This window comes from Esox lucius, chromosome 19, assembly GCF_011004845.1.
Source record: "Esox lucius isolate fEsoLuc1 chromosome 19, fEsoLuc1.pri, whole genome shotgun sequence".
In the NCBI taxonomy this organism is placed as follows: Eukaryota; Metazoa; Chordata; class Actinopteri; order Esociformes; family Esocidae; genus Esox; species Esox lucius.
In genome coordinates, this window is record NC_047587.1 from 44,628,238 (window position 1) to 44,636,457 (window position 8,220).

Genomic DNA, 8,220 nt, shown 5'->3' on the forward strand with positions numbered 1-8,220 from the left:
GACCGGCTGGGGGTGTCCATCAGTCTCTCCTCGGGGTACCATCCGACCAACGGACAGACGGAGCGCCTGAATCAGGAGATCGGGAAGTATCTCCGTCAGCAGCGCTCTCGCCAACCTCATGACTGGGGCCGCTACCACGCTTATGCAGAATATGCCCAGAATTTCATCGTCCATTCCTCTCTCCGTCTCACGCCTTTCCAGTGTGTCCTTGGATTCAGCCGCAGATGTTTCCGTGGGAGGCGGAGCCAGGAGCGGTGCCAGCGGTGGATGAATGGTTTCGGCGCAGCGAACAGGTGTGGGTCACAGCACATTGCCTCAGAGTCCCAGAAGCGATTCGCTGACCACCGCCGGCGGACCACCCCTCTTCCACCGTGGGCAACGGGTGTGTCTCTCCACTCGGGACATCCGGCTTCGGCTTCCCTGGGTAGACCTGGGTCCCATCTCGTGATGTCCTTGATGTTACCTTTGTACTGTCCTCCTTAAGGTGTATCTTAACTGAAATTAGACAGCCAGCCAAACTCCCATCACTGATGACACTAGTCATGATTTAGCCTTCTAGATCCAAGTTTATTGAAGACTCATAAAATGTAAAAATTATGGAGTGAAAAGACAATGCTACGCAAAGCACAAGAACAATGGATGGCTTTAGATATGAAAATAATATTTTACATGAGGCAAAATTGTGTAAACTAACACTTCCTGGTTTGGTGGGTTAAAATGCGCAAAGAACAAAAATAATATTGGCCAGCAGAAGCATTGCAGGTGTCAGCATTGAGTGGCTACTCAGGATCTGTTGAGACTAGAACAAGAGGTCTGGCATTGATGATGGCAGTGACTTCATTCGAGAGCTGTGAGGGCCCTTGTAGCATCATGCAGTCGAGGATTCTGTGTGCAACTCCAATCATTCGCTCCCAAGCTCTGCCCATATGCGAAGAGTGTGGAGGGTTGAAAACATTTTGCCAGGGAGCTTTCAGCAGATGACGCAACCTTGAAGAACAGAGCGGATGAGCCTTTTGCCACTGATGATCCACAAGCCTGCTGCCCTAATGAGCTTGATGAGCGAACTGCTCTTGAGAATGTCTCTGTTGCCAGCGAGCGCAGCAAGCTCCACTGGGAAGGCTTCTCTTTGTGTTGTCCTGATGATGATGTTCTTGGCTTGTGAGAGCTCACCTGGTGTGCGGATTTGTTTGCAGTAGTGCCAACCTTTACATTCATTTGCCTTGTCTGTTGACTTGAGAGCGAGCAATATGGATAAGAAGTGCGATGGCTCTCAGTAATGACGTCCAGCTGGAGAACGGTGTGAAGCATTCAGAAGTGAGTCTTCTCTCTTTGGCTTGAGTTTTGAAGCTTTGTACCTAAGGCCGAATTTCTGCATCTAACTCTGGTTTCACTAGTTCGAAGGAGTTCTGTTTTTCTGAATGACCAACAGAGGGTTTGTGGAGGAAGGCCGGACCAGTGAGCCATGTAGTCTCGGCAAGGAGTGACGCTGGAACTGACCTGGATGCGTGGTCAGCTGGATTGTGCTCGGTGGGCACGTAGTGCTCAGGCCGCATTGACTGACGGATGCGCTGGACTCTTGTGCATATACACGTAGAATCACTTTGTCTCGTTGTATATGTATCCAAGGACCACTTCACTATCGCTGTAGAAGTGGACAGCATCAGGTTTGAGGTCTATTTTTTCCAGGATGAGCTCTACCATTTCTACTGCAAGCACGGCAGCGCATAGTTCAAGATGAAGAATGGTAGGATCAGATAAGGGAGCTAGCTTGGCCTATGTTAGATTTTCTGTGCTCGTCTATGGCTTTCAGGTAAGCCACAGTGCCGATGGCTTTGGTACAGGCGTCTGAAAACACACATAGCTCTGTTTGTTTCATGTTAAAAAGCGAGTTCGGAGTATAAGTGCGTGGGATGTGAAGCAGCTTCAAATCTTGCAGAGAATCCCTCCATAGTTCCCATTCCTTTAGCTTTGCTTCTTGGAGTGGTGTCCCAGTCACATGTGTCTGTAGTGAACTCCCATAGTTAAGCTCTTCTCTGTATGGTTACTGGAGCCACCAGTCTGAGTGGGTCAAAGAGGCTGTTCGCTGTGGACAGGACACCACGGTGGGAGAACGGTTTCTCATTGGCTGATACTCCAAAGGTGAATGTACCCGTTGTTATTTCCCAGCACAAGCCTAAGCTACGTTGGATAGGTGCATTTTCCCAGCCGAGATCCATGTCTTTCAAGCCCTTTGCATGGTCCTCAGAGGGGAAGGCATCCATGACAGCTGCGCTATTTGAAGCAATTTTGTGCAGACTCGTCCAGTGACGCTTGAGTCATCCTGAGGAAGTCAATGGCTTCAGATGCGGTGGGCAGGGAGAAAAGCCCATCGTCGACATAGAAGTGTCTTTCTACAAATTGTTGCATGTCTGCACCGTGTGCATGTGCGCCTTCCTGGGCTGCACGTCTGAGAGAGCTGGAGAGTGGCTGTTGCCGAAAACGTGAACCTTCATCCTACACTCTGAGACGTCTTTGGTGATGTTATTATCTCTGTACCACAGAAACCTCAGGCAGTCTTTGTGATCTTGTCGGACGTGGAAACAATGAAACATCTATTGGATGTCGGCTGTGATCGCTACTGACTCTTTCCTGAAACGTATCAGGACTCCCACTAAGTTGTTATTCCAATCTTGGCCAGGCAAGAGCGTATTGTTGAGGGAGACACCATACTGCTGCGCGCTGGAGTCAAAGACCAACCTGATCTGACCAGGCTTCTGTGGGTGATTGAGACCAAAGGTCGGTAGCACTCCATACCTTTTTCCAGATGTGCATGGGCATTCTCAACAATCTTTCCCATAAAGGCAATGAACTACTCTTTCATCTCTGGTTTTCTGTCCAGACTGTGATGTAGAGAGATGAGACGTGAGAGGGCCTGTTCGCGGTTGTTGGGGAGAAGCCGTCTGGGTGTTCTGAAGGGAAGTGGTGCAACCCAGCTGTTTGCCTCGTCTTGGTAGAATTCCTTATCCATAGTCTTTAGAAAGAATGTATCTTGGATGGACGGAGCAGGTTTGTTGTTGTCTTCAGTTTGGATGAGCACCCTCTGTCCGATGTTGTGTTCAATCACCTTTTCTCTGTTTGATCCAAATAGTTCGGAGGCATTGTTTCTCTCACAGCCACAGCTAACTTTCTCTTTCAGCTGCACAAAGCTCTTACGGGGGTGAGGAAGGAAGGGCATCCATTGTCCAAAACATTGGTCTTAAATGTGCTCACACTGGTCTTGTGCTCATTCCCTATGCATACTTCACCCACCACAACCCAACCAGCATATTGGCATTCGGATCAAGCTCTGGGATGTGACTGGCAATGACTTGCAGATGTGGGTGATTAAGAGCTACCTCTGGGGTAGGTATTTCCATCTTGTTGCTGAGGATTTAATTGCACTCTATGAGTGGAGGTAGAGCGAGACTGACGCCACCGTTCACAGCTTCTACTTGAAACCTATCTGCATTTCTCCCTGACATGTCTTTGAGTCCAGAACAGGTTCAGAGTGAATATGGTGTCGAGAGACTCTGTACATCGAACAAAGAAGTCTGAACTGGCTAGAGAGCGGTTGCTCGGGTCATCAAGCATGGCATACATCTTGACTGCTTTCTTTCTCTGTCCCTGTGGGTATACGTTAACTAAGCAGATCTTAGCACATGATCTGGCTGCTTGGCTTTTACCACAAACCTCGGTACAGAGAGAGCTGACCCTGGTAGAAGTCGGGACATCTCCCTCCCCGCCTTCCACTGGTGTAGGGGTGGGAGCTTTTGTAGTCCAAGGTGGTGGTCCAGGGTGCATAGTTGTGCTGTGACGGTTGCTCTCAGACTCACTACACTTTACTTCTAGTTTGCAGTCCTTTGCCAGGTGAGTAGATTAAGTGCAGCATTTGAAGCAAATTCCGTTCTCTTTGATAAAGGCCTTTCTTTCCTCCTGGGTTTTGGTTCGGAATCCTCTGCATTTCCAGAGTGGGTATGGTTTGCTGTGGAGAGGGACGTTTTTACTGGGTCCCTCGCTCTTTGTTGTTATGATATACCGTAACCCGCAGTCTATTAATGTGCTTGGACCCAGAGCTCTGTGAACAGCCAGCCTCTTTAGCTATGACCTTTTGTGTCTTGCCCTCCTTGTGCAAGGTGTCAATGGTCGTCTTTTTGGACAGCTGTCAAGTCAGCAGTCTTCCCCATGATTGTGTTGCCTACAGAACTAGAGTGAGAGACCATTTAAAGGCCTTTGCGGGTTTTTTGGGTTAATTAGCTGATTAGAGTGTAGCACCAGGTGTCTTCAATATTGAACCTTTTCACAATATTCAAATTTTTTGAGATACTGAATTTGGGGTTTTCATTAGTTGTCAGTTATAATCATCAAAATTAACAGAAATAAACACTTGAAATATATCAGTCTGTGTGGAATGAATGTATACATTTTACAAGTTTCACTTTTTGAATGGAATTACTGAAAAAAATCAACTTTTTGATGATATTCTAATTTTATGACCAGCACCTGCACTCTAGTAAAATATATCTTGACTAAAATAATCTGGTAAAAAAAAGCCTTTTCAACTAATTTGTTGTTCCTTCATATATAAATCAAAGACTCTGGTCACCATCCTCCTCAACAGCTTCAGGAGGAGGAAGATCATCTTCCTTCCAACACGTCTCAACCATACCTCTCTACAAAAAAAAGGAAAGGCAAGGAAGCTCCTCTTAAAGCCAGTCCTCCATGGGTTGTGAGAGCAAAGACAAACCCCCAGAATGACATTGGTAGTGGTAAGTGTCACAGAAGGGGCAACAGGGAATTTTTATGTTTGTTCTTTAAGTCACTAACCATCCAGGTCCAAGTTCCAGGCAACTGAGTGGAGCTGGTTCACAGGCCAGACCAGATCACAGGCCAAACCAGACCAGATCACAGACCAGACCAGCATCTGAAAGGAATTAACTTAAATAGACATGGTGATTAACCTACTAGAACACAAGTGCGCACAATGAACATACACATGCAACGATCCAGGGACGCTTGGAAACCAGAGCATGGCACCTGGACTGTGGCACAGTTTGACCACTATTTTCATATCTTCGATTTGTGTTCCAACAGCAAGTTGGGGGTCAGGAGTGGAGGTCCAACCTACAACTTCAAGTCAAATGGAAGAAAGTAACACTCTTGGAAGTAGGTTGAATGAGTATAACACAAAACAACAGTCCTGTAGTCCTGTTATACTTTCAATGTTACTCAATCCTGTCCTTGTTTCTTCTCCTAGCTCCAAGACGTGTCCCACCAAACTCAGGTACAGGTACAGGTACATTTTGTTTAACATTATAAATAAAATGACTGGAGGGCCCCTTCAAAATAGTTTTAAAGACTTCACACCTACTTCAAACACCTGATTCAACTAAAATGTTAAAGTAGTATGACAACCCCTAACGGTACGAATGTTCAGTTTTAATGCTTTGTTTGCCTTTCACATCTCAAAGTTGTCCTCAACCGGGGACAGAATGTTAAGCAAACTGTGTGGTGTGACTTTGAGAAGTTCTTCACACCGGATTTGGCAACCCAACTGAACTGGTGCGAGAGGGGGCAGAAGACTTTCATCCGGTCAATGCCACTGAAGGATGCTATTATGTGTAAGTTCAACACTTACTTATTTTTATAGAAGTTAAACATTGGTGGACAAAATTATTGGAAATGTGGATGCTGCCCATACTTAAGTGTTTCCTCTGGAAATGTTTCTTGCTGTGGTGGGAATGTTGTTGAGCGGGGCCGCCCTCTATTCTCTCTTCCCTCCCCTCCATCTCTTTCCTTCCTCACTTCAACTTCTGTTATCTCCACCTCTTCTATCCTTTGTTCCACAATGGTCTACTCTCTCCTCTTCCATGTACCTTGTTGGCTCTCTAATTTGTGTACCAATCTGTCCCTCATTATCAAGACTGTCTCCCCTGCCTACTGAAGTAATGCGTTGTCATGTCCTGGCTATGCCCCTAGCCATCTCTGCACTGGGCTGGGGCCTGTACTGGGCTGGAGCCACCTTCCATCACAACAGGACAGGAAGTTGTGCCTTTAGCCACCTCTAATCCTTTTGGTCTCCTCAATTGGAGGCAGGAGTAGATCGTTTCCTCCAATTGGGGACCCTATTTATGTTCTATGTGTTGCCACACATTGGTTCATTTTGGTTTTGTTTGGATGTCCTACGTCACTGGTTGCTGTTTTTGTTTTGTTTCATTTCTGTTTCATTAAAACCATGGACTACTTCCACCCTTTGCCTCTGCGCCTGTGTCCTACCACTACCACAATCGTGACATGCGTGTACTTATTTAAACGCAGAGCATAATATTTAAGAGATGGTAATAACACTTTCTCCTAATTAATAAAGTTATTCAGATTCAAGTAAATACATAATTTAATCCAACTTTAATGTTGCCTGACACTTGTCCCTGCTCCCCCATTCTCTTTTGTTGCAACAGCTTGTACTATTTACTCCTGAAGAAAATCACATTGAAAATCGATACATTTATGTTGCATTTAATGTTAGATGAACAATGTTGTGGAAATTCTGAAACCTGATGCCTTCTTAATGATTAAAGGACTGAGTCCCTTTGTTTAGATAAATAGATGTGTGGCAGTGGGGATCTGGTGTTTGTCTTAGGGGGCATTCTTGATTGGTCACAGTAGAGTATAGGGTTAATCATCTACCTATCTGTAGGTTGTCTTTATGTTCCCCTCAAGGGTTGAGAAAGTTAACCAGATGGGGGAAGACAACATGTCCCTTGTGTCAAGCTCAGGACATGTGATAGAACAAAGGGCATGTGTTTTATTGACATAGGACAGATGGGCAACAACTTACCACACCCCTTGTTCTATGTAATATATACGGATTGTGCATGTACTAAGTTAGAGACTCCTCGGACGATTAAGTTTGTAAGCGGTTGACGCGTCTCTCTTATTTGCAAATTATATTAAAATGGTGCCTAGAGAATTTTGTCTCTGTTTCTTACTCCTTTAAGAGTGTCGATCGATGGAATTACCATCACAATTTGGGAGCTCGTCCTCGTTTACTAATCCTGGGGTATCCTATTCAAATCATGGCGGGTTGTCAGGACGCCCAGCTTACATGATTTTTGGGATTCCTCAGTACAAGTACCCGGGGTTAAATTTTGAAGCTCCCGTTCCACCACATCCCAGATGCTCTATTGGGTTGAGATCTGGTGACTGTGGGGGCCGTTTCAGTACAGTGAACTCATTGTCATGTACAAGAAACCAATTTGAAATTATTCGAGCTTTGTGACGTGGTGCATTATCCTGCTGGAAGTAGCAATCAGAGGATGGGTACATGGTGGTCATAAAGGGATGGACATGGTCAGAAACAATGCTCAGGTAGGCCGTGGCATTTAAACGATGCCCATTTGGCACTAAGGGGCCAAATGTGTGCCAAGGAAACATCCCCTACACCATTACACCACCACCACCAGCCTGCACAGTGTTAACAAGGCATGATGGATCCATGTTCTCATTCTGTTTACGCCAAATTCTGACTCTACCATCTGAATGTCTCAACAGAAATCGAGACTCATCAGACCAGGCAACATTCTTCCAGTCTTCAACTGTCCAATTTTGCTGAGCTCGTGCAAATTGTAGCCTCTTTCCTATTTGTAGTGGAGATGAGTGGTACCCGGTGGGGTCTTCTGCTGTTGTAGCCCATCCGCCTCAAGGTTGTGTGTTTTGTGGCTTCACAAATGCTTTGCTGCATACCTCGGTTGTAACGAGTGGTTATTTCAGTCAAAGTTGCTCTTCTATCAGCTTGAATCAGTCGGCCCATTCTCCTCTGACCTCTAGCATCAACAAGGCATTTTGGCCCACAGGACTGCCGCATACTGGATGTTTTTCCCTTTTCACACCATTCTTTGTAAACCCTAGAAATGGTTGTGCGTGAAAATGCCAGTAACTGAGCAGATTGTGAAATATTCAGACCAGCCCGTCTGGCACCAACAACCATGCCACGCTCAAAATTGCTTAAATCACCTTTCTTTCCCATTCTGACATTCAGTTTGGAGTTCAGGAGATTGTCTTGACCAGGACCACACCCCTAAATGCATTGAAGCAACTGCCATGTGATTGGTTGATTAGATAATTGCATTAATGAGAAATTGAACAGGTGTTCCTAATAATCCTTTAGGTGAGTGTAGTTTCTCTTATTGGTATTTACCAATGATA

At 45.6% G+C, this 8,220-nt stretch overlaps 2 long non-coding RNA genes across 2 annotated transcripts; both read left to right on the forward strand.

The window, feature by feature from the left end:
• Positions 1 to 4,641: 4,641 nt before the first annotated feature.
• Positions 4,642 to 5,150, forward strand: LOC109615366. The gene is made up of 3 exons (XR_002196358.2): positions 4,642 to 4,784; positions 4,857 to 4,967; positions 5,110 to 5,150. It is a non-coding gene; the product is annotated as an uncharacterized LOC109615366 (long non-coding RNA).
• A 123-nt stretch (positions 5,151 to 5,273) lies between these two features.
• Positions 5,274 to 6,150, forward strand: LOC117593323. The gene is made up of 3 exons (XR_004574768.1): positions 5,274 to 5,299; positions 5,487 to 5,636; positions 5,939 to 6,150. It is a non-coding gene; the product is annotated as an uncharacterized LOC117593323 (long non-coding RNA).
• Positions 6,151 to 8,220: the final 2,070 nt, after the last annotated feature.